Genomic DNA, 27377 nt, shown 5'->3' with positions numbered 1-27377 from the left:
ATTTGTCACCATGTCTTGCGGTAAACTATTAGATTAGAGACCCAGTGTGGTATAGTGATTTTAGTGTTGGACTAGGATCTGGGAGACCCAAATTTGAATCCTAACTCTGCCATGGATGTTTGGTGGGTGACCTTGGGCAAGTCTCACAGTCTCAGCTTAACCTACCTCATAGGGTTGTTGTGATGATAACATGGAGAAGGGGAGGTAAGGGTTTGTACTGCTTCCATTATTCTTTGGCTTAAATTAAATCTTATCCCTCAAGGACTGCTACCCCTGCTTCTACAGGATAAATTCCAGTCAACATGGCTAAAGACGGTCCTTAATAAAATGGCCTGCCTGGGCCTTTCTCCACCTACCCTGTTAGACATGAGCATAGACCAAACATCACATTTCTTGAAGCAAAGGGTGGAAGACATTGAACGCCAGACAGATCTTGGAAAATCACCATTTTCCCTAGTACCTGATAAATCTAGATACTTAGTTTCACCTGTGGCTTATTTTTATCATCTTGAGTCTATTAATTATAGGAAGGTCTTTACCCTTGCTAGATGCCAGGCCCTACCATCGGCTGTTTTAGAAGGGAAATATAAGAAGATCCCTAGATCAGAGAGGTTATGTCCATGTGGGACAGGGGACATTGAAACCATCGAACATGCACTGATATGTTGCCCATTCTACCACAAAGTTAGATCAAAGCTTATTTCCCCCCTACCTGGTAAATTCCCTGAAGAGTCAGTTGAGCTTTTGGCAAAGAAGCTCCTATTCGAAGACCCTCAGCTTATCCTCCAAACTGCCAAGTTCTGCGCCATTGCTATTAAAATACACAGAACTTTAGTAGAAAATGATTGTTAGAATATTTCAAAATTTTATCAATTTTAAGATGATAGTTTTAACCAGGTGTTGCTTTTATTGATCTTACACCTTTATAAGTATGGGCAGTCTGCAATTCTGCGGTGCAAAACTATCGAGTCTGGAAATTTTGATGTATTGGCACGGGATTGGTCAGTCGACTGTATTAATAAATTTGAATTTGAATTTGGAGAAGGGGAGAATATTGTAAATCACCTATTAGGGAGAAAATTAAGTTAAATAAAAATAAAATAGACTGTGGCCAATTTATTTGGGGTTTTTTGCTAATGTATAGCTTCATCCACCCAATATATCCTAGCTAAATCCCTAAGGACTATTAGAAGATTGCTGTGCAACATAACTGAAATTAGATATAATTGATAGTCCATAGAATAGGGGCCCACAAGATGATGCCCATTGGCACCATGGTGCCCACCAATACCTTTTGTGGCACCCACTAAGTGTTTTTAGAAAGTTGATGAGGCTTTTGGCCATTAGTAAGGTTGCCAGGTCCCTCTTCGCCACCGGTGGGAGGTTTTGGGGGCAGAGCCTGAGGAGGGCGGGGTTTGGGGAGAGGAGGGATTTCAATGCCATACAGTCAAATTGCCAAAGTGACCATTTTCTCCAGATGAACTGATCTCTTATCGGCTGGAGATCAGTTGTAATAGCAGGAGATCTCCAGCTAGTATCTGGAGGTTTGCAACCCTAGCCATTAGAGATTTTATTTGATATGCAGATTTTTTAAAACGTTGCTTTGTCATCAGCTGCTACCACAGCACAAGGATCTTCACTATGTAACTAAAGGTAAGCTGCAGCAGCCATTTTGTGGCTGGCTCTGCCTCCTACAGCAGTCAGTTTCTGTGGCTGCACCAACCATTTTGTGGCTGCACCAACCATGCTGGTCAGAATTCCAAAGGTGACTGTGGGCTCAAAAAAAATTGGGGGGCCCTGCCATAGAACATTATTAAAAACAGAAATGCTAATTTATAAGCGTTTCTCTAGTTAAGTTCCTAAACAATAAGAACATAAGAACATAAGAAAGGCCCTGCTGGATCAGACCAAGGCCCATCAAGTCCAGCAGTCTGTTCACACAGTGGCCAACCAGGTGCCTCCAGGAAGCCCACCAGCACAACCAGTGCAGCATCATTGTCCTGCCTGCATTCCATAGCACCTGATATAATAGGCCTGCTCCTCTGATTCTGGAGAGAATAGGCATGCATCATGACTAGTATCCATTTTGATTAGTAGCCGTGGATAGCCCTCTCCTCCATGAACAGGTCCACTCCCCTCTTAAAGCCCTCCAAGATGGCAGCCATCACCACATCCTGGGGCAGGAAGTTCCACAATTTAACTATGCATTGTGTGAAAAAATACTTCCTTTATCTGTTTTGAATCTCTCACCCTCCAGCTTTAGCAGATGACCCCTAGTATTCTAGTTCTAGTATTATGGGAGAGGGAGAAAAACGTCTCCCTGTCCACTCTCTCCAAACCATGTATAATTTTATAGACCTCTATCATGTCTCCCCTCAGCTGCCTTCTGTCTGCCAGATGGTCCATAGTCATGTTCCTCCTGGGTAGTTCACCTTTTCTATATGTAAAAAACAGCTTTTTCTTCTTTTATCATCTGGTCACCTGATGCATACCAACCAATCTGAAGTCACTGATTTCAGTTAGAGAACTGGTTAAATGTGGAAGTCTGACTGAAATCAACAGGACCTTAGCCAGCTAGTGACTTCTGGCTTGGATACTGTGTTTGAGGCAGCTCAAAAAGTAAAAACAATGTAATAAAATAAAAAAAAAACAGTTTAAGAATTAATAATGGACAAGTTGTAAAAAGAAGCCAGGGGCATAAAAACAACAAAAACACCCCTCATTGAATAGCCTAAAATGACAGCCATAAAACAGTTTGTAAGCTACAAGCATAACAACAGCTTAAAGAGCCTTGCTTCCTGCTTGTAGTGCAATGTTTTTCTATTACAGGAGCACTCCTTCTGGTACTGGGAGGTTCTGATCATGCAAGGCTAGTGTTTTTCAACAGCCAAAAGGCATGAAGTGCCTTAGAGAGTGCTGTGCAGCGGAGAACAGCCTCCACAACAGACCAAGAGAACCACAAAAGCCTTGTGTGTGTGTGTGTGTGTGTCTGTCAAGTGCCATCATGTCACAGCCGACTTATGGAGACCCCAGCAAGGGGCTTTCAAGGCAAGTGAAAAGCAGAGGTGGCTTGTCATGGCCTTCCTCTGCCAAGCCCTCTTTGGTGGTCTCCCTTCCAAAAAAACTGACCCTGCTTAACTTCCGAGATCTGATGAGACTGGGCTATACTTCACCATTCCACATCCCAAACAAAATTTAGGACCTGTTAATAGCCAGCGTGGTGTAGTGGTTAAAAGCGGTGGTTTGGAGTGGTGGAGTCTGGTCTGGAGAACCAGGTTTGATCCCCACTCCTCCACATAAGCGGCGGAGGCTAATCTGGTGAACTGGATTTGTTTCCCCACACACACACACACTCCTACACACTAAGCCATCTGGGTAAGTTACAGCTCTGTTAGAGCCCTCTCAGCCCCACCTACCTCACAGGGTGTCTGTTGTGGGGAGGGGAAGGGAAGCTGATTGTAAGCCGGTTTGAGTCTCCCTTAAGTGGTAGAGAAAGTCGGCATATAAAAACCAACTCTTTTTCTTCTAATATTTTGGTGTATAACATAGTTAGTAAATATAGCAAATATTCAATGTTCTTTCAAGCAACAGAAGCAGGGAGCTAATTTGGTCCATGTAATTAAGACGAGCAAGTAGGATGACTCTAGTAACATAGTCTGTTTACTCTGATATAAATGTCAGCAAAATAACAGAATGCCAATATAAGACTCATTCAAAATGGATGAGAAAATTTAGAATCTCTTTATGCAAGTCAGGGTGATATTATAGAAGATAGTTTTTTATCACATAAATCTAATATCTCATTTCCCCCCCCCCAAGAGATTACCTGCCTAAATGAGAAAGGCAACCTTTTGACATAATGTAAAGAATTGTGTGACATAAGGTATCTTGATTAAATCTCAGTGCAATAAGAACAAAACCCCACTCAAATATTTTTAAACAACAGGGGACTAAAGGATTCCAAAGCTATATCATTAGAAACAGCAGCAGTAGCTGTAGATACAAACACGTCATTATAAATGAGAAACTGTGCACAGTAAATATTTCACCATGCAATTTGAGCATATTATTTCTAATTGGTTTCACGTGTTTTAAAACTAAGCAGAGTTATACCCTTTTAATGACTTCAATTGACTTAGGGCTATAATTCTGGTTAGCATTGTTGTTTACTTAATTCCTGTAATAACCCCTAGCCTATGATCATCACTAACCTCAGCCAAACCAAAACCTCCGGAGCCTTAAAAAAACACTCCCTTCTCTCTTGCTGGTGTAGGTTGGAGCCATTCGATAAAACTATAGGACATAGAGGGGAATGGGCTATCTCAAGCAGCTTATAGTTGTGTTAAAGGAGTATCGGCACAGGAATGACTGAACCACTTTTCTTAAAGACTTTGCCTGCAGGCTGGCAAGTTGGCCTGCATGAAGGCACTGCAGCCTCTCTCCCTCTGCAGAAATATTGACAGTTACAGCAGAATCAATATTCCACTCAGCGTAACAAAGTGACTCTATCATGGCTACAGCCCATCACCAGCAATGCTCGCAAAGTCGACCGACAGAAAATACAGTGGGACATTGGGAACCAACGCTGAAGTACAAAGATTACAATGTAGGCTAAATTAAATATGACATGTATTTAAATGTGATATATGTTCCATACATGTAGGAAAAAGGCATGAAGGTACTTTTTAAAAGGGAAACAGATCCACAGGGAGAAGGCAGACTGCTGAACTCTTCCCTGCGTCCACAGCATAACCGCCTGTTCCTTCAGGCACTTTTCTCTACAATGATAGCGGGAATAAGGCTAATTCCCATGGGAATCTTGCCTCATGTGGCCAACTAGAGGCCTTTGTTTTCAGAGATGTCATGCTCATCCAGACCATGACACTTAAGGCTCCCGTATGGTTTCCCTTAGAGCCAGAGCAAAAGGGGAGGGAAAGTCCCTTTGCCCCTGCTGAAAGGGGAATTGTAGGGTGTCTGCAGGCAGGATTCTTCTCCTAAAGCAAATCCTTCAAAATGGCAGAGCTAAGCTCCACATTCCACCAAGCCTTCTAACAGGCTTTACAAACACACACACACACACACAGAGCTAAGTGGAGAAGCTTTGAGCAATGTTTTGAGCACCTCAGCTCAGCTGGGAAGGGGGGAAGGGGGGCAGTTGCTTGGATGCTGGGGTGCCCACTGTGATCATTGGCATTTTTGCACTAATTCAATGGAAGGGTGGGGACAGCAACAAGCATCATGGAGAAGCTGTCTCCACATACCTCCTCACTGCTGCCCAAAATGATATTTGCTCCGTTTTATTAGGAGTTAAGATTCCAAATATAAATGTCACCAGAAAAAGGCAAGGTAACTATTCCAAAACATCTAAAGCCACAGATCTGAGATGCAAAGATGTAGGACATGAAGTGTACCATTCATCACAAGAGAATCCAAGAACACCTTTTACAGATAGATTTGAGTCCAGTAGCACCTTAGAGATGAACAAGATTTTCAGGGTATGAGCTTTCAAGATTAGAAGCTCTCTTTGTCAGAGAGCTTTGGTTATCGAAAACTCAAGAGTTTTGACTTGATAGCTCATACCCCAAAAATCTTGTTGGTCTCTAAGACCCTACTGGACTTGAATCTTGTTCTTCTGCAGACCAACAGAGCAACCCTCTGAAACCACCTTTTTCACTGCAGGCCTAATCAGAGGTACACCCTTCAAAGTCCATTGAAGTCAATTACTTTAGAAGGGTGTAAGATTAGGATTGTACTGTTAATTTCTAACAATTATCTGTAAATTCATTGCTGCAGCATGAAAAATGAAGAAAGCCATTCTATTTTGAATTATGGTTCCAAGGACTCTTGATTTCAAATGACTGAACAGACAAAATAAAATCCTGCTACCTAACAAAGGGGGGGAACCTACCTCCCCCACACACACCATCTTAGCCAAATTGCACATATATGGGCTATATATACAAAATAGGTAACTTGTAGAGGGACAGGTTCTCACATGGTATTATTCACAACATGACTGCAGTTACATGTGAATGACCTGAGCATGAGAAACTGTTTTGACAGTCACCATGTGAAAAGTTATAATGGACAACTACTTCCTATAATCTCAGACATACACTACAAGGTAAAAGCCACACTGGAAAGCAATACAAAACAAATACCTCTCTGCTCCTACCTCTACTGCCAGAGTGGATAGAATGATTTTAGGAGCCTCAGCATTGGTATAAAAGCACAACTGGTTCCCTTACATGGCTGCAAGACCTCCACTGATAAAAACTGCTATTGATCCACTACTGCTGAACTGCCTGTTCCACCATGACCAGGGAAACAAAGAGTCAGAACAGGAAGAGATCGCGGAATGTTTTACCTGTCTACTCTCATGGCTACCGTCCCTAAGCTTTGGACAGTGTGGGACAGCACAGCTATAGGGTCAGGATGAAGAATGTGTCACCTCTGTTCTTAAGCTATTCATTACTTCCCTATGAGTAAGAGTCTGTGGAGCAAAGTATGGCTATTCTTTGTGTAATATCTGGAAACTTACACTGCATTCAACTTTCAAGTTAGTATAAATACAGGGGGGCTTCTTACATGATTGAAAAGGGTATGGTCATACTCGTTGTTGTTGTTGTTTTGCCATCAAGTTGCAACTGACTTATGGTGACCCCATAGGGTTTTCAAGGCAAGAGACATTCAGAGGTGGTTTGGCATTTCTTGCCTCTGCACAGTGACACTGGCATTCCTTGATGGTCTCCCAACCAAATACTGATCAGGGCCAACCCTGCTTAGCTTTTGAGATCTGACAAGATCAGGCTAACCTGGGCTATCCAGGTTGGCCATACTCATTCTTTACAGTTAGTGTGATGGTCTGTACAGTTGTAATCCAGCATCTGTCATGAAATTACCCATCCCCACCCCCATGGTTGATTGCTAGTCCACTTGCTATTTGCAACTGTTATTTAAGTTGCCAAAACTGATTTACAGAAAAGGGGGATTTAGTCAGAACTGTATTTTAAAAGTAAATACATAATGACGCAAGTAATAGAATAGGTTCAAGAATGGCAAGGTAATGTACAAGAGAAGGGCTAGTAACCTTGCCGTTCTTAATAAAGGTTTTTGTTTTAATCCAGGGGAAGTTTTCTGTCCTATGTAATCATATTCCAGAAAGCAATCACATATTGCAAGGGACACACCGTCTAGGGGAAAGACTTATGTTTCTGTAATGCTGAATCTAGCACATCCAGCACCAGGAGAATGTGACATGCTGCCAATAGAAGTGGGACTTTGAAATCAAGATGACATGTTTAGGTAGCGTGCATTGAAAGGGTAACAACTACACATTTATTGTACTCAAAACTGAGTGTGTGAAAAGGTCCTAGAGGGCTCTGTTGGGCTGGTGTTTACACAGTATGTGATGTTTGACAAGATACAGCAACTAGAAAGGACAATATGCCTTTGAAGTCAAGATCAAATCCTGAGAGAAGGTCTCTACCTCTGTGAACCCTTAGCATCTAGAGAAGAAGGCATAAATAGTTAATGGATGTGTCCAAGAAACTTTTTTCTATTTTCCCCCGCAGTCATTTATACATTCTCTGAACATTGCTCAGCTTTGCTCTCTTCCTCATCATTTTTTGAAATCAGTTAAGTGCATCCTCCTTGTGTGTAAAAATGAATGTATAGAAAGTGTGGGGTGAAGCAGCTGGGCGCTACTCTGGTTCCCATGTGTGCACCGACTATCTGAATGAGGCTATCCTTGAAACCAGTTCCATCAGAATTCCCTACCTTGTAACAAACTACCTAGAAAGCACAGCTGGAGTACAGGCTTTCAGTGACATATTTGTATTACAACAAACAGCATGTTTTCTTGAAAACAATTTATCCTTAAAGTGTACACCTTTGGAAAATCTTCATTTTGTCGGGTGGGGGGAACCATAGTGATGCACCCACTTATTTCTTCAAAAATTATAGCTTTAAAGGGAGCATTATTATTATTTTTGTCTTTATGGAACAAAACCAAAATAAATCCCTTACCTTGTAGTTAAACTGAATGACATTTTGTGCATGCACGATGAGAGACATAGCGTTCTTTTCAGTTGACTCCTATAATTTACACACATGATAAGGATCCCTCCATTTAACATCGTTGATAGAAAGCTAAACAAAATATCAAAAAGAAAATCAGTAAAATCGACTTCCGCTAGGGCAGCGGAGTGGAGCAGTCGCCTCCCCCGGAGCTCCGGGAAGGGGAACCAAAAACGTCATAAATAAGGGAGCTATCGTGCCCCCCCATTCCTAAACAGTGGAACGGGTAACAGGAAATCTCCTGCAGCCTCGTTGTGCGGTTAACTCCTGGAATCTCTGAGATTTACGACTTGGGAGACCCAGTAGCAGTTCCGCCCGCTAAGGAGTACTACACCGCCGAAAACGCTTCTTGGAATTTTAATTGGCTTCACTCCCCCCTACCTATCTACATCTGGCAACTATATAAGTAATTATACCTGCTCTTCTGACATCTGAGTAAGTTTGAAAGACCTCTTTTGTTCTACCTGGATCTGGAAGTCCCAGGAAATTCTTAAGCTTTTCTGTTGAATCTGTCTCTCCCCACTCAACCTTTAAATGACTTTTTAAAATCAAGAAAGCATCAATAACGTGACAGGAGCTTTATCAACTTGATCAGTGGGAAGACATAACAGCTAAGATTTTTGATAGACACTTTAATTGCCAATCAGGAACTATTACGTATTAAGGGGAGGGAGGAGTGGAGATTCCCCCCCCCAACTCAAGAGCTGTCTTTTTAATTAAATAAAAGCTTCCTGCCACGCCTTCCTGACAACAGGTTAGCATCGCGAGAAAGTCAGAGAACTTGGAACCGGAAGTCTGATATCAGTGTGTAACCAGTAATGATTCCTAAGCCTCTGACTGCAAAGAAGGAAGGTTTATGACTTTGGTTCCTGTAGTACCTCCCTGTTACTCATCTTGAATTTGCCTGGATTTCACTAACTGAACTTTAACAGGAAAGTTTGGAGGTGCAATCATGGCATTCATGGCAAATATGATTCAACAGATGGAACAATTCATGGATTTGATGAACACCTCATTTCAAGGTCTTATTCAGAAACTGGACATTATTTTAGAAGAAACCAAAGAAATAAAAGCCTCATTCACCTCAATGAGATCAGAGGAAGCACCAAAAGACTTTTTGGCTGACAAGAGAGACAAAGAACAAAGTGATCTTGTAAATGTCATGGGGAATTTTACAAAGCAATCTGCAGCAACTCACTGGATAATAATGGACTGGAAAGAGACTGAGTTTCATTTTCACCATCTGGATTTGTTTGATGACCTTCTAAAAGTGACCGATTTGGACATGTGCTACCTGGATATATCTGAAGGATTTTACAACAGCTGCATGGAGGATTTGAGGAATAGAAAAACTGGGTCGGTCAAGATTTCCTTCTTTGAATTTGGGATGGAAGACAATGCAACATGAATCTACTATGCTCCATCTGCAGAAAAGAATTTACCAACAATATCCAAGGATGCCTTGCGTCAATTACTTCAAATGTGGAAAAGGCAGAAATGTTGGAAATTCAGGATAAAGAGACTAATTTAAAAGAGTCTGGTTTGTTCCTGCTGGTTAAAATTGACAAGTAACTGACTTAAAGGATTGGTTATAATGGAAATGGAATTACATAAGATATTAATCTACTAGAAATGTCATGCAATAAATGAGTGCTAGGGAGAAATGGAGGATTTACAAATTAACTAATTTTCACTAGAAATTTTATATGCTTCTTACTATACTAATCCATCTTTTATTAGGGAGATTTAATATTTTTCTTTCTTTTTTAATCTTTTTTTTCCTCCTTCTTATATGATGTTATTAATTGAATTCTTTTTTTTCTTTTTTTGGTTTTGTTATAGAAAATATAATAATTAAGTGATTAATGATTAATGATTATTAACAATGGTATTAGGGTTAGAAATTTATGCAAAGTCTATTGTAGGATGGAGGGAGAAGAAGGGGAAGTCATTTTTTTCTATTCAATATATGTAATTGTTAAACCTCTATATTAATAATTTTGGAAAATAATATAAAATTATATATAAAAAAAGAAAATCAGTAAAATCAACACCCAATATGCACATGCCTATAAAAGGTTATGCTACAAGAAACCAGTTACACTTTTAACATGTCATAGGGACTCTGTGGCTTTGGGTTTAACAGACTAGTATGGCTATTTTTCTGGAAATCATGTATCCCACTGAAGATGTTCCTAGGCTCCTACTAGCTGGAACTACAACCAAGAAGTGAATGGGGCACATCATAGCACCACATATTGGGGCTGCAGTCTGCACAGGGTTTTCCCCTGCCGTGTTGTTCTTACTTTCTAGAACAATAGAATGTGCTCTCACCTTTGCCTTTGGTGTTAGGAAAGTGATATTGAGCAATACAATGTTTTGCCAAGAAAGTAACAGAGGGGCATATGACATCACTGATGTCACATGAACACATGAAGCTGTCTTATACTGAATCAGACCCTTGGTCCATAAAAGTCAGTATTGTCTACTCAGACCAGCAGTGGCTCTCCAGAGTCTCAGGTAGAGGTCTTTCAATCACCTACATGCCTGGTTTCTTTAACTGGAGATGCCAGGGATTGAACCTGGGACCTTCTGCATATCAAGCAAATATTCTACCACTGAAACACAGTCCCTCCCCTCACAGCCTGTCACGATCTCACTTCCAGATACAACCCAGAAGTTACAATGGGGATTCCAATGATACAACCCAGAAGTTACAATGGGAATTCACTGGCAATTCCCAGAGCTACTCACTGTTACATCTGAGTTGTACCTGGAAGTGGCACAGTGGCGCAGAGGCCAGCAGCATTTTTAGTGTTAAAATGCTTTTAGTTTTAGTTTTCTCCTGAATGGTAGCAGGCAACAGATACAACCCCAGCAACCTTAAACTGTTGCTTTGTGGCACCAGACACCTGGTCTGAAATGACTGCTTTCAGCATCAGACTCACAAATAGGTACCCCAAAACAGACTGAGGTACATCTCCCCAACATCTCAAGCCAACATCTCCTATTTCTTCTCTCCGTCTCTCCTACTGAGCTACTCGGGAGCTCTTAATGCTGCCTGCTATGAGCCTGCTGTTATCGCCACTGTTCTCTTTGTTCATACATGCCACTTGCTGCACGCAGCATTTGCATTGAGAGATTTTGCAATCTCTTTCTGGCTGCCTGGCTAAGGAGCAGGTGTGCTGTGTATGATGATGCCACAAAGTTCATGAAGGCACTGCCACATGTGTATTTTCTGGCACACACTAATATGGTAACATTGTATAAGTGACCTCCTGATTGTTGCTGCTTTGTTACAATTTGTTTCTACAGCTATCATCCTGCTATTAAACGTGTAGCTGTGAGAACATGGGATTTGGCACCACAGACCCAGAGGGCTACCCTGACAAATTAAACCTACCGCCCTTCTAACTTAATTTAGCATTATTGTTTGTTGTTTATTTTAAGGAATGAGAATGTTTATCACGGTCTTACCTTTGGAGCTTATGTCAATGCAAAGCTGGTTTAGTCAGTGGGTAATTAAGAAATACTTCAGTATGGATGTCTTTATAGATCCCTATACAGCAACATAACAAATAAATATATTGAAACACACTTGTTCAAGGAAACATTGTCAGATGTATTACAATAACAATTGCTATATTTCTTCATAAAACAGTCTGACTTTGTTTTGGAACATGTTACTGGCTGTCCATATTCTGACCTAAGAAACACACATAGAAAACACTAAACATGAAAACAAAATTTGTTCAAAAGTTAACTTTCAGCCCCTATTTCCTTCTCCCCTCCCCCCCAAATTTGAACCCCTCATCCACAAATGCAGTTTCAAGCAAAAATGGTCATTCCTGCAAAAATGGTCTCCCTTTTCAATGAATGTTTGGGCCACTGCCACTTTAATGTGTGTGTGTGTGGGGGGGGGGTTTCAGCTGCCATGTGCTCAGTGTGACCATTCACTTTCTCTCAGCAAATAACAGGACATGATCTCTTTGCAGATTGTGGCCTGTTATTTGTCTGCAATAAGGCACTGCCAATAGAGAGGGCTGGATGGCCTTTTTCTAACAAAGGGCGAGCTTTCCAGGGGACATTTTATAGCAAACTTCACTGCACCTCCTCAAATAATGCCAAGCTCCACCCCAAAATAAAAATGCCATGAAAATTCAGTGGAGGCTTAGAAAATCCTTCCAGCCCTCTGATCCAAATGATTTACAGGGGCACGACATCACCCAGTAGTTATTCTCTCATTCTCGAGTACATTTGCTGGTTAAACAAGCCTTAGGCTGTAAACCGCTATAACAATTTGCCAAATGAAAGAAATTATCTTAATTATGATGTATTCAAACCATCTTTATTAAAAACCAGTGGAATCTTTGCCGCTGACAACATTGCAGTGCCATCCTAAGCAGAGTTACACCCTTCCAAGCCAGCTGATGTCAATGGCCTTATGACTCTGCTTAAGATGGCATTGCTGAAGATTGATCTTAGAATAGCAGCCTGCAGTTCAGGAGCAGCAACTATGTTATGACAGTAAAATGTTGCCAACTGGCTGCTATGCTTTCTATCGGCCAGTAGCCTGTAGATGCACTAATAGTCCCTTGCTTGGTATTATGAAAGATGATACAGAGGTTCCAGTGCCGTAGTATGCACACTATAGTGCTAAAGTAGCCCCCCCCCCCACACACACACACATACTGAACCCTAGGACTGCTTTTATTTTATTAAAGGATATTTATATGCTGTCGAAGGCTTTCACGGTCAGAGTTCATTGGTTCTTGTAGGTTATCCGGGCTGTGTAACCGTGGTCTTGGTATTTTTTTTCTTGACATTTCGCCAGCAGCTGTGGCAGGCATCTTCAGAGGAGTAACACTGAAGGACAGTGTCTCTCAGTGTCAAATGTGTAGGAAGAGTAATATATAGTCAGAAAGGTATCAAAGGTAATGTGCTAATCATTGTCCTGTAAGTATCAAGATAATGTGCACATTATCTTGATACTTACAGGACACTGGTTAGCACATTACCTTTGATACTTTTTGCAGGACAATGATTCAGCTCAACCCAACCCCTTCCTACACAGTGCTGCCACAGCTGCTGGTGAAACGTCAGGAAAAAAATACCAAGACCACGGTTACACAGCCCGGATAACCTACAAGAACCAAATTTATATGCTGTCTCTACAAAGGCAGCATACACAGAACCTGTTTTTATTTACTTAAGTTTAGTTCCACTTGTTTGTTCTACAGTTACCTCTAAGCTTAGCATAGCTTGGTGGTAGAAAGTGCCGTCACAGCTGACTCATGGCGACCCCATAGGGTTTTCAAGGCAAGAGTGGGCTGAGAGAGTTTGGAGAGAACTGTGACTTGCCCAAGATCACCCAGCAAGCTTCATGTGGAGGAGTGGGGAATTGAACCCGCTTCTCCAGATTACAGTCTGCCACTCTTAACCACTACACCATGCTAGCTCGCTAGTGTAGCTTACAAAATATCTTATCCTTCTTTCATAGTTTCTGCATCTATCTTACTCCTGGTGGACTCATCTTACGGATTTTTTAAATCCAGATATTAGGACTTTTAGCTATATAAGAAACAATTTCTGTTACTGAATCTAATCAAAGCTCCTCCAGCTGGTCTTATTAAGCCAGGGTAGGGGTTTGTCTGGAGGAAAAGGGTAAACTTGGAGATATGCACGGCCCAGGAAAATATAAAATTATGCATCACAAGAAATTTTTATATAGTGTTATTTGAAGAAAAAGGGATTTCTCAAAAATATAATTCAGTTTTTAGATCTCAGAGATGCACAGTGCTGAACTGTTGCCAATTTCATGAAAAAAATTGTATTAGTTATTCACAAAGAGAACCGTTTACTAATACAGACAAACAGAGAGAGACAGAGACAGAGTGGTTTTATTCTTGAACTCCCCTGTTCCGTCCTGAGCAGAATACAGTGATGCTGCTTGATGTGTTACTTCATACAATATTATAGGGAATTAATTGTTCAAGGTAAATTTAATGGCAATTTGGTCTTTATCCTACAAGATACACATTTTTGTTTGTGTTTCAGTGGTAATATGTACTGGGCTTTAGCCTAATGGCTAAAATGCTACTGAGGGTGTCAAAAGTCCACAATTTCCTGGTTCAGAATGCAAATTTGCCTAGAATGTAATGTTTGCTCATGTTACAAAACTCTTTGTCTGTGGATGTCAAGCACTCTTGAAAAACTATATTTACAAAGAATCCTTGGTTCCTGGGACACTAAAGAAGGCAAGAGAAATCTTTCTTCCTGCCCTGCTGCCTTTGCTGTCACCATCACAGGAGCAGCCAAGTAGTTGTGGGAAGAATGGTGGAATTATTCTCCAGTTCAGATTACAATCCATGAAAGTAAAGAACTAAAGGAACCATAGTGCTCTGATATGACTAGAGGCAAGCATTATGAATGGTTGTATTTTGGATCTCGGACTTGTTGATTTTGATGCTTATTGCAACCATAATTTTTTTTTAAAAAAAAATGTTTTGTGCCTGGTATACATTCATAGGGTAACCATGAGTCAGAAGTGACTTGACGGTACTTAACCCACACACACATACATTCATGAGACACTGTGTGAAATAGGCGGGCACTGTTCCCCAGGAATATGCATTATACTTCATACCGACTGCAATCTAGTGACAGTTGAAACCTGAACATCTTGATCTAGAATGTGGTGCTCTATCCAAGCCTGTTTAGAGCATTTTCCGGAGAAGCTTGGGCTTTTTCTCAGAATGAAAAGTGTAGACATGAGTGCTGTCTTTCAAGAAGCTGAATTTCAAAAACACCTGTTCTTCCAGAACCCTTTTTATCTAGATCTGAATTCTTACAGATGTTTTCTTGCTTGCAAGATTCTTCAAGCTCAGTGGTGCTTCTTTCTGAGTAAAATTGTACAGAAGTGGGCATCTGGTATACTAAAGAGATGTAAACGGTGACATTTATTTCATATAATGTTTTATATTGAGGGCAAGAGTCATTGTATTTCTGCCTCCAACTCTGCTTGTCAAACATTAATGGAAAATCAATAATGAGTTATGTTTCCAACATTTGCCAACACACCTGTGCTAAATCCTGAAGGGAGCAGTCCCAGCCTTTGCTGCCTTCAACTGGAATGTACATACAGATTTCCTACAGCCATTTTGCACTAAGCGGATTCACTTCAGAAGGATCGATGAATTGGTCAATAAACTTGTAGTTTCTGCAAAGTGAAAAGGCAAGGTGTGGGAAAGAGAGATTATTTCTGATAACTTAGCAAATCATGAACAAAATGAAAGGGTACAAGTACAACCTCTTTCCCACCACAAGTAGGCCATTCCACCTTGAAATGGAAGAAGCAAGTACTATTTTGGCTAGCCCAGTGCTGAAGCACCATTGTTAAGCCCACATTCTGCCAAACACAATAAGGCTCATATTAAAGCTTTGACTTGATGTTCCCGTGATTAAACTCTGCCACAGTGCATATTTATTTCCTTTCAGGCTTATTCTAAATTAAGCTATTTTCCATCTCATTGTCAATCCAAGTCTTGAACGCCTCTGCTAATAAAAGCTGTAAAAGTCTTCTGACTTAATCAAACATGTCATACTGTGGAATCATAGGGAAAAATGTTTTAACTTGGTCTAACAGCCCATTCCTATGTTAATTTACTGAAGAATATGTCCTACTGAGTTCAAATGGGCTTATTTCCAAATAAGCGTATTTCAGCCTCTAAATATTGTTAATACATTATAGACAGTGGAGGACAGCCATTTGTTCTAACATAAATTTCACAGATTTAAGGCCAATTTAAGGCCAAATTAAAACTTAGAAGTTCTGTGAATAAGCTTCCAAGCTTTCATTTCTTTTTTAATATGCAGAAATCTGGAACCCTAATCTGGACTGAAACCACAATGCAGTGAGAAAGACCTCCTGCCCAACTCTATTTTTTCAACCTGAAATAGCCCCACAGAGTTTCTATTATTCCTCTTTGGAGTAAACCAAAAACTCCATAGGAGTTCTATGGGGCCATTTCAGGCTAGGAAAACTGCACAGAGGATAGACTTAAATCCTCTTCACACTGCCCTGTGACCCTGGTTCAAACTGCAGCCCCATGCACCTGTTTAAAAAACCCCTGCTCCAGAGCTTATTCTCAGAACTACCAGCACCACAGGTCATTTGCAAGGTGATTTCAAGTGCCATCCTTAGAATCACTTGTAGAAATGGTTTTTGGTTAGGGTTGCCAGCTCAGGGTTGGGAAATACCTGGAGATTTGGGAGGCAGAGCCTGAGGAGGGTGGGGTTTGGAGAAGGGAGGGACTTCAATGCCATCCATTCTAGCCTAGTTCCATTTTCAACACAATAATTTAAATCGAACAGTTCCTTTCTGCCCAGATCTTGATAGCCCAGGCTAGACTAATCTCGTCAGATCTCAGACGTTAAGCAGGGTCAGCCCTGGTCAGTACTTGGATGGGAGACCACCAAGGAAGTCCAGGGTTTCTATGCAGAGGGAGGAAATGGCAAACCACATCTAAATGTATCTTGCCTTGAAAACCCTATGGGGTTACCATAAATTGGCTGTGGCTTGATGGCACTTTCCACCAACGCTAGTTCCTTTCTGCAAAGTGAGGAGCTGTTCTCCAGCAAAAGAAGAAGATCTGTTAACATGTGGAATCCAAAGCTAATCCGCATGGCTATTGTGGACTGTAGTCTTTGTAGTCTTTGACCCAAACAGGACACAGGGTCTTATTCCAAGACACTGAAAGACTGGACAATTCTACCAACTATTTTGTCAGATTGCACAGAGAAGCCATTGAAATTCACAAGCATCAGCACAACTTTAACAGAAAAGAAGAGAGTTTAAGAATGAATAAGGCTTGGCTTCCTGTCCTGAAAACCTCCAGACTAACAAAGACTGCAGTCCACAATAGCCATGTGGATTAGCTTAGGATTCCACATGTTAACAGATCACTTCAGGATACAATGGTTCCACATTAACATACCACACCCTCATTGTCACATTTTCTTGATACTTACAGGACAATGATTAGCACAGTACCTTTAATACTTCACAGGACAATGACTTAGCTCAAACCCAAACCCCTTTTGACTATATATTACTCTTCCTACACACTTGACACTGAGAGACACTGTCCTTCAGTGTTACTCCTCTGAAGATGCCTGCCACAGCTGCTGGCGAAACGTCAGGAAAGAAAATACCAAGACCACGGTCACACAGCCCGGATAATCAACAAGAACCAAAGAGTACTATGGTTTCTATAACATTTCTTATGCTTCTGGAAGAGATAGGGCAGCTCTTGTATAACCTCTATCACACACAGGAGAACATCTTTGGGTTAAGAAGTGGTTTTTCCCCCATAGCATGAGATCTATAGCAGCCATTCATGAGTGGAAGATACTTTCCTATTTCAAAGTCTGGAAAACCATTTGGATTTCTTGGGCAGAACTAAGAAATGCAGATCCTTCTCTTCAGGAAAGAAGTGTTGCACATACAGCATCTGAAATTGTTGCCTGTTGGTCTGATTTTGTTTGGAACTGTGTTAATTTAAACCATTGTTCATTGTTGCTTTATTTGATTGTTTGCTGCTTAGTGGTTAAAAAATATTCTTAAAATATTTCAAATGAATAAATAATTACTTATTTTTTTTGTCTTAGCATTAAAGTTATTTTAAAAGAGGACTTTTAAGTTTCATGTCTATTTCAACAAACAAAACAGAAGGATCTGTTCCAGAATTCATAATAACAACCACAAGCTCCTGATAAACTTGCAGAGATTACCATGCGATGACAAAAAGAAAATAAGAAAACACTCGGCCATTCACTAGTAAAAAGGCATGGTAATCTCTTAGAGTACTGCTTCATCTTGATGAGAAGGCATTGTGGTGTAATGATTGGGATCTGGGTATGGCTTCGAACCCATCCTGGAATATGATAATACAGCCTATTTCAAGCTGTTGTTTGTTAACTGTACTATAGGGAAATGATTTTCTAAGCAGGGCTGAGAAACAATAGCAATATTTTTAGATATCACAAGTGGCTTCTAAGCAGTCCAACATGCGGCTGCCTCCAGGGAACAATTTCCATGCCAAATGTCTTGATGAGACAGAAAGAAAAATACAACAATTAGGGGATGGGTGGTGATGTTTGCTTGTAAAATCTGAGACATTTATGTAAGTCCTGAAATCAAAACAATGAATAAACTACTGGAATAATACCTGTAATAATGATACCTGGCATGGGTAGAACAGGGCTTAAATGGCAGCGGCATTAGGTCCTGCTACACCGCAAGCAAAGAAGCAATACAAACATAATTGGTTTACCCTCCAGCCTTCTGTACAAGACTACCTATCAGGAGGCCAGTGTTGAATGTGGGGAAATAACAGTATGATCCTAAACTGAGATACACCCTTTTAAACCCATAGTTTAGGACATTAATATCAGTCTCATTTCAATTTAGCAGGATTTACCCAATTAAACATACACAGGGGCAGGCAGTATGATCAATACCTGTGGACCTCTAGCACCAGCACAGAATTTTGGTTGTCATAGTTCTTTTGGTTGTCATAGTTCCTTGGGGGAACCTGGCAGTTAAACAAAGCTGTGGTTCTAGGTCACGGGTCGCAAAAGCGCGGCTCCCGAGCCGCATGCGACTCTTTGAGCCCTTGAGTGCGGCTCTTTCCAGTCCCACCCAGCTGGCCGGCGGGGGTTTGAAGCGCTTCCCACCCCTTCCACCTTCCCAAAACTTCCAAGGGCCCTCCCGGTTTCCAGCCCCGCCCCTTTCCTCTCCGGCGGGTGGTCTGGTCGGGGGGGCGTCTGGTGTCCGTCTGGGCCTGTCTTCCCTCCGGCCGGCCAGCCCAAGAGCTACCTCCCCCCGGGGCCTCCTCTAGGCCACCCCGCTTTGGCTCCCCTCTCCCTTGTTGTAAGGGCCGCCTGGTGCTGGAGCCATCGGCGTCTGCGCGCCGGCCCGCTGGGGCGTTGCCCTGCCCCGGGTCGCTCCTGGTCTCGCCTTTCAGTCCCAGCATGCTGGCCGGGAGAATGCCTTTCTGGCCCGCCCTCCCGTCGGGGATGGCTGTCGGGGCCCCAGTCGCTCGCCCCTCCCTGCTCGACCCGGCACCGCAGCTTGGCTCTGTCTACGCCGCGCTCCCGCTGCGCTGCGCCACCTGTTCCCTAGGCTCAGAGGTAAGTGGGGCGCGGGGCCCGTCAGTGTCTGCCCGGGGCAGTCCTGGGTCGGGTCTTGAGGGAAGGTAGGAAGGAGCCCAGGCGGCGGCGAGGAGGAGGAGGTGTTGGATTTGCCACTCAGATGCACATTTTCCCCATCCAGATTCTCAAAACTCTGCATGGGGGTTATTGGCCATTTGTGAATGGGAGGTTTTGCATTGGATTTGCCACTCAGATGCACATTTTCCCCATGCAGATTCTCAAAAAACTCTGCATGGGGGTTATTGGCCATTTATGAATGGGAGGTTTTGCATTGGATTTGCCACTCAGATGCACATTTTCCCCATCCAAATTCTCAAAACTCTGCATGGGGGTTATTGGCCATTTGTGAATGGGAGTTTTTGCATTGGATTTGCCACTCAGATGCACATTCTCCCCATCCAAATTCTCAAAACTCTGCATGGGGGTTATTGGCCATTTGTGAATGGGAGGTTTTGCATTGGATTTGCCACTCAGATGCACATTTTCCCCATCCAGATTCTCAAAACTCTGCATGGGGGTTATTGGCCATTTATGAATGGGAGGTTTTGCATTGGATTTGCCACTCAGATGCACATTTTCCCCATCCAGATTCTCAAAACTCTGAATGGGGGGTTATTGGCCATTTATGAATGGGAGGTTTTGCCTTGGTTTTGCCAGTCAGATGCACAACTCAACAATAAGCCCCCCTGCAGAGTTTTGAGAATGCAGATGGGGAAAATGTACAGTGTTTGTCAGTCATTGTCATGATTTAATTTTATGGATGCCTTACTTACTTTTTTCCCTCCTCAGAGGCCATGTCTACCCACTGGCTTTCTTGGCGGTAGACTTGGACTCGGAGGAGGGGAAGTCCCCCTTCAGAGGCCAGGTCTACCAATTGGCTTCTATGGGCCTCCAGAGGCCAGGTCTACTGCCAAGAAAGCCAGTGGGTACACCTGGCCTCCCAATGGGACTCAGCCGGAGTCCAGGTCTACCAATAGGCTTTTATGGCTGTAGACCAGGCCTCCAGACGAGGACTCCGGACGGGGAGGGGGAAATGGCAGGGACTTACAATTTAATTTTTATCAATAAAAAAGATCATTATTAAGTATGATATCAAGTTTTATTCAGTGTACCTATAGTTTAATTAAGACTTAAAACTTTAAAGTTTATTAAGTTAATAAACAGTGTACCTACCTATATAGTTTAAGAAATCTGGCTCTCAAAAGAAATCTCAGTCGTTGTACTGTTGATATTTGGCTCTTTTGACTAATGAGTTTGCCGACCCCTGTTCTAGGTGGTTGTGCTGACTAAGACCCAATTAAAAAATCTGGTTAAAGTTTTACTTCTTTAAACATTGGACATCTTTTTTACACTGGCCTCAGGCTGACACAGATGTCAAACATTTACAAATCCTAGGAGGGCCCACATTTATCAGAGACGTGCGTAAAGATAAAAGATGATATTATTATATTATATTAGTTGCTATGGAACACAGGCAGGATAATGCTGCTGCAGTTATCTTGCTTGTGGGCTTTCTAGAGGCACCTGGTTGGCCACTGTGTGAACAGTCTGCTGGACTTGGTGGACCTTGGTCTGATCCAGCATGGCTTTTTTATGTCCTTATGAAGATACATCTAATACATAAACTGATAACCTCCCACTGCAGTTACTATCCCTTGATCCACGTGTTTTTCTCAGCTGAGGAGGGGGGGAGGGATTTTTGTGTGTGGCTGCTTTTATTACAGTGACAGTCAAGTCTACATGTTAAGGTTCTCTTTGCAGTTATCAAACATGGAAGAGAATCCTTCGAAGGCAGGCATTAGCAGCTCCGCTTTCTGGCCAACTGATTAAGACCTTGACTACAAGGGCTCAGAAGAGCATGTTGAAGAAATGGTTTGGGAAACATTTACTCCATTGTACAGCCACAGATGAGGAAAGGGGATTCTAAACCTATTTGCACCTGTTTGTTTGGCTGAGAGATGCTCAGAGTTCCACCTGCAGCCACTCTTTTAATTATTATGCACTTGACATTGTGCAATTGTAAGAAGCAACACAAGCCACCTAGCTTTAATGAGGGTCTGGTCCCTGTCCCATCTGTTAGCAACCTGTAAACATCCGAGGAAGGCCTTCAGATCCTGTCTGTAGCCAGGTGTTCCATAAATTGTTTGGCTGACACTGATTTTAATCATAGTAACCGGATGCTATCGTTTCCAGCATCCATCTGAAGCTGACTGAATCATCTGTTTGATGGGCAGCAGATTATTCTGTCTTTTCTTAAGGGGAGAAATGTGGTAGGGAGAGATGTTAAATAGGGCAGACTTGTACTAAAATGTTTTGCTGAATTCATGGTGTAGATATTAACACTTTGTATCTACAATACTGTTTTTTTATGTTTGGCCCACAAGCAGAGTGTGTGTGAGGAAATTATAGGAAAATATTAAAATATGATCTGATGAGAATATCTCAAGGTATTGTATCCCCTCTTCTGACTATACAAACAGTTATGTTTGAGGCATCTCTTAATTCAACTTGGAAGTAAAAAGGGATGAACTATTCCCTTCAGAATGAAATCATGGAACTCAAGATGTTATGTCCAAGTTAATATTAGAAACACACAAAGCAATTCTCTCCAGCCAGTGCAGAGATGGAAACACTGGGGTCCAGAACCTTACTTCTCAAACTAATTGTCCAAGTATAATGAAAAGTATAATTGAAAAGTATAATGAGACATTCTTGATGGAGACAGTGTTTTGTTCATTTAAAACATTTAACAATATTAGAGTGTCAAAGCTAATTAATCCTCCAAAGGCTGTTACAAGCCAATTTTTACTCCCCACATTTTAGAGAAGGTACACCATGTCCAAAGTCACAAAGCTTCCAAATTATATTATATTATATTATATTATATTATATTATATTATATTATATTATATTATATTATATTATATTATATTATATTATATTATATTTTTACCAATACTGCACATACTTAACATTTACACACTTGCAACAGTTCACTGGCATGATACGAACCCAAAATGACATTGACTATATCCACTGGCTTTTTAATTTAAATTAAATAAACTCAGCAAAGATAGCCAGAAAGAGATTATGAGTTGAATCCTGAGGAAAATTTCAATAAATGGAAAAGGGAACAATTTATGTCAGTTTCTCTTGCCTATTCCTTTCCCCTCATGGTTTTCCTGGGCATAATTTTGGGCTGCAGTGGTAGAAGATAGGAGAGAAGGTCCCATTTGACTGATGTGCCCAGGAGTGACTTGGATCATGGGATATAACCATAATGATCCACAAGGGTAGGGAAAATGTGCTGAAGAATCTGATGAGGAAGCTAGGCAACTGTGACCAGGCATTGGGACTGCCTTTATTTTTAAAATCACCTCTTAAAAAAGGACTTAAAAGAGGAGAGGATTTTTTTTTTTTTAGATTGGTGCTATGGAGGTCTTTTCTGGATTGAAAAGTAGGGTGTAAATATAATAAATAAATAAGAACAGGAGCAGCCTGGCAGAAAGCACAGATGTGAGAGTAGTAGATCTGACTATTAATTATCTAACACTCAAGCCTATTTCATTTACACTAAATCTTTCTATATGTACAGTCTATTGCTTCTTGCAAACCATTTGAAAAGAGCAATGTAATTGACAAACAAAATGTCTTAAAGTTATTTAGTGTATTTTTATCCTGTCCCCTCTATAAAGGGTCCAGGGCATGGTTCTCCTTTCCATATTTTCCTTAAACTAGTCCTATGAGGTCAGTTAGCTCAGAGAGAATGACTCGCCCATGGTCACCCACCGAGTTTCAAGGCTTGCAGAGATGTGAACGTCTAACCACTCCACCTCACTGATTTCCAGGTTTTCTAAATGTTACTCTTTTCTCTCTGTTTCAGTAACCAAAAGTAACAAAAGGAAGGCTAAACTGAGATTGGGAACTGGAAAACACCATTTGTGTGAGAGGTATGACAAAAATCATACCCAAAATTAAGTTATAAAACACTCACTAATTCTAGTTTTTGGAAACTGTGTCATTCTGGGGGGAAGATGATTCCAAATAAGGGTGAAACTGACCAAAAGGAAAGACCTCTAGACCCTAAAGTAGTGTAGTTCATCCACTTAGGTTCATCCAACTCACTTAACCCTCTCAAAGCACATCCACTATACTTTTCTCCAGGTGCTGCGATCAACCCTAATCCCAGTTTTTTCATATCAGATTGCCAATGATTCTTCCCAGGTTTCACATTCCCATTAGGGGAATATACACATCAGGGAATATGAACTCCTTTTTTAATATATTTAACAAGGGTGCTTGCAATTTTGAATTTCCAACATTGGCTGCCTTTACAAGATATTTGCATGCATCGGTTTGCCGTATGTCTTTGTATGCATTTTAGGTCTGGCTTTAATTGTTTTAATGATGTGTTTTTGTTGGTTTTAATGTTTTTTGAGATATGATGGTTCTGCTGGGCTTCTGTGAATTGCCCTTGGTTCATTAAAAAACAAAACCTGCTGGATTCTCTAGTTTGATGTTGATTCTGTTGGGTTTGCACTGCCACATTGGCCCTGGGTTATGCTGGGCTTCTCTGTTACACATTGGTTCTGTTGACTTGCAAAAGTGCCACCCCCACTTGATTTTGTTCTGCTGGGATTCTCTGGAGTGATATTGGTGCTGCTAAGCTTGCCACATTGGCTTGTGGTTCTGCTGGGATTCCTGAGCCCTGCTTTGGTTCTGTTGGACTAGTGTTGTTTCTTGGTATGGGAGGCATCAACCAGTGGATGCTGCTTTTGCCCTGGAGGGAAAAAAAGGCTGTCCCCCCCCCCATTGGAAACAATGGAAGATGGATGGGGGGCCCTTACTTGGGGGCCCATAGAATTGGCCCCCCAACCCAAACTTATTGAAGTTTGGGGGTTCTTCTGTGGACAGACACCATCAGCACTGCTGCAAATGTGGTGCCTCTAGCTTAAAAATGCCCTCCAGAACTCCAGATAACTTCCCCATAGGCGATAATGGAGCTGAATAGATTTGGATTCCTGAATAAAACCCAAATCCAAATATCATACCGGTACTGGAATTCAAGAATAGTGAGACCATCAATATTTTTGGCTCCAAGCTACCCAAATCCAATAAACACTGGCATTTTTTGGATGCACACCCCTAATGAATTGTCCTGTTAGAGTTTTCATATTGCCCTCCAATGGTTCATTAATATAAATGACTGGAAAGGCTTAATGATAACATGTTTGGCTATATTGTAGTCAGTGCTTGATTTGTTTTTTTAAGTGCCAGTACTCACATATGAGGTTGCACTAATTTCCACCCAACTTGGGAGAGCCCCTGCCAAAATGTGCCTGTACTCAGTTTCAATGAACACTGCTACAAAAAATCCAACAACAATAAAAGCAAAATCAGTTATAAGGTGATAACTGCATTTCTGAAGCTGCCCATATACTTGTGGCAACGAAATGTTAGACACTGCTTATTCCATAATGTATACACTGTGATTATAATATACAGCATGCATATTCTGATCTGGAGAACCGGGTTTGATTCCCCACTCCTCCACATGAGCAGCGGAGGCTAATCTGGTGAACTTGATTTGTTTTCCCACTCCTACACATGAAGCCAGCTGGGTGATCTTGGGCTAGTCACACTCTCTCAGCCCCACATACCTCACAAGGTGTCTGTTATGGGGAGGGGAAGGGAAGGTGATTGTAAGCCGGTTTGATTCTTCCTTAGGTGGAAGAGAAAGTTGGCATATAGAAACCATCTCTCCTCTTCCTCTCCTCTTCTTTTTTCCTTCTCCTAAAATTTCCCAAATATTTATATCTGTGATACTATTATAGCACATTAAAACCTATTGTGAGTCAATAAATAATTGGGGATAAAGTATTGGATCTCAACCAGAAAAACTCAAATTCCAATCCCCTGGCTCATCTTGGGCAGTCAATAGGGCTCAGCCTGACCTCTTTTATAGAATTGTTGTGATGATAAAATAGGAAAACCCCATGTATATCCCCTGAGCTTCTTGGAAGCATAGAGGTTTACATTGTTTCTGATAAAAAAATGTATACATGAATATTTACATATTTGCTTCTTGATGTTGGGAGAGCTCTTTTGCTGCCTGAAACCCTGGAGAGCTGCTGCCACACTGAATAGACAATACTAATGGTCTGACTGGGTACAAGACAGCTTCCTATGATCCTATTCTACTTCAGTGCTATATTTGTGCAACTGTAAGCCTGAAGTGGTCAGCATAGAATGAAAAGCAGCTTTAATACTTTAATACTGTATATCTGAAAGAGCTTCTGTTTTAGAAGTCCAGAGATTTCCCAATTCCTCAAGGGACTATCACCAGCCAAAGAGTTTGCATTTTGATCTTGGATTCCACTAGCACATGTTTAAAAATGCATGTAACTAGACAGCTCCCTTTTGGCTACATGTCTGAGAAGACTCGAAAAACCTAATTTATTCTTTCAAAGGTCAGCTGTAACAGACACCCAAAATTGGTTTCAAATCCTCCTGGGGAAAACTGTAGAATAAAAAGTCCTTCTGTGTTTGAGTAATTTTACCCATTTTCTGCAAGCATTCATTTCTCCCACAGGCAAATAATACATCTTGACAAGCTTATATCATATATATGCTTCTGGAATCATACATTAAGATCACACCATAAACATAAATACACAATGTAGATGGTGTGACCAAATATATTTTGATCTAACAATAGATTTTCAGAATATTTCAAGGTCATGAATCCTAAACTATCATCTAACAAAAGGCAATACTACTTGCTTTTTAAGTTGAGCTAAGTATACATTTTATTTGATGATATTAGACTGAAAAATTGAGATCACTTCTAACTGGAATGCATAATATTCACTTCTAACTGGAATGTATAATAAGGAGGATGAGATCTTGAACAGAGCTAATTATATTGTCGAAGGCTTTCACGGTCAGAGTTCATTGGTTCTTGTAGGTTATCCGGGCTGTGTAACAGTGGTCTTGGAATTTTCTTTCCTGACGTTTCGCCAGCAACTGTGGCAGGCATCTTCAGAGTAGTAACACTGAAGGACAGTGACACTGTCCTTCAGTGTTACTACTCTGAAGATGCCCGCCACAGTTGCTGGCAAAATGTCAGGAAAGAAAATTCCAAGACCACGGTTACACAGCCCGGATAACCTACAAGAACCAAAGAGCTGATTATATTTTCCCCAAAAATTCTGTGCTCTGTCATTTTGAAATGCAAAATATAGTTAAGTTATGGATTTTCATATGCAAATTTTAAATTTTATTATATGCGATACAACATACCATCACATCTCAAAAGCATAAAATGCTGCTTGATTTGATTTTAATGCTGCTGTTGGTCTGACTTTGGTTTTTATTGTATTATTTAATTGATTTTTTAAAAACTGCATTGAGAACTGTCTTAGAGGTGATAAATAAGGACTCGGTACTCCTTACAAGCTATACCAATTATTACGACATATCTTTATTTGTCCTAAGAAAAAAAAACTATTCAAAATATTTAGCTGTCCTTTCTCTGAGGATTCAAGGTATTTAATAACCAATATGCCAAAAGACAAAACACAATAAAATTAATAAAATGCATAAAACAGAAAGTTCACATAACATATCTAATGAGATAACTCACAGAATAGATAAGAGTCAGTGGCCTAACGAATGATTTTCTGAAGAATAGTCTTATAAATGTACCTTAAGATCCTCCTTTTCTCTCCTCCTCTTTTCCTTGTACACTGTGAATCCTTCCTTCCCTTCTGTTTCACAACAAACCATAGTTCACCATTATATTCAAAGCAACTAATTATGGTATGCCTTTGCCTTATTGGAAATTGAGGAAAAGAAACTGTCCAGTGGAGCTGAACCAGGCATGGCAGAACAAACCTGGATACTTCTTGCCATTCCTTAGATGGCCTTTCTAACATAAGCTAGAGGGAAAGGATCCTCCTCTAAGCTAGATTCAGAACAGGGGTTGGCTAATACCAGACCCTCCACCACTGGCCCCATGGATAGCACTGGAAGATCAGGTACTGGCAAACTATAGTTTGGTGTGCTCAATGGTGTTGTTAGGT

At 41.1% G+C, this 27377-nt stretch overlaps 1 long non-coding RNA gene across 1 annotated transcript in view; it reads right to left on the bottom strand.

Moving 5' to 3' along the window:
- LOC130475200 (uncharacterized) overlaps positions 1-8110 on the bottom strand; it is a 64391-nt gene extending 56281 nt beyond the window's left edge. The window contains exon 1 of the long non-coding RNA XR_008933234.1: positions 8029-8110. This is a non-coding gene — a long non-coding RNA (uncharacterized LOC130475200). The remainder of the gene's footprint in view (positions 1-8028) is intronic.
- Positions 8111-27377: the final 19267 nt, after the last annotated feature.

This window comes from Euleptes europaea, chromosome 3 (assembly GCF_029931775.1).
Source record: "Euleptes europaea isolate rEulEur1 chromosome 3, rEulEur1.hap1, whole genome shotgun sequence".
In the NCBI taxonomy this organism is placed as follows: domain Eukaryota; kingdom Metazoa; phylum Chordata; class Lepidosauria; order Squamata; family Sphaerodactylidae; genus Euleptes; species Euleptes europaea.
Note: the sequence above shows the minus strand (reverse complement) of the source record. Positions and strands in the feature narration are given on the sequence as shown.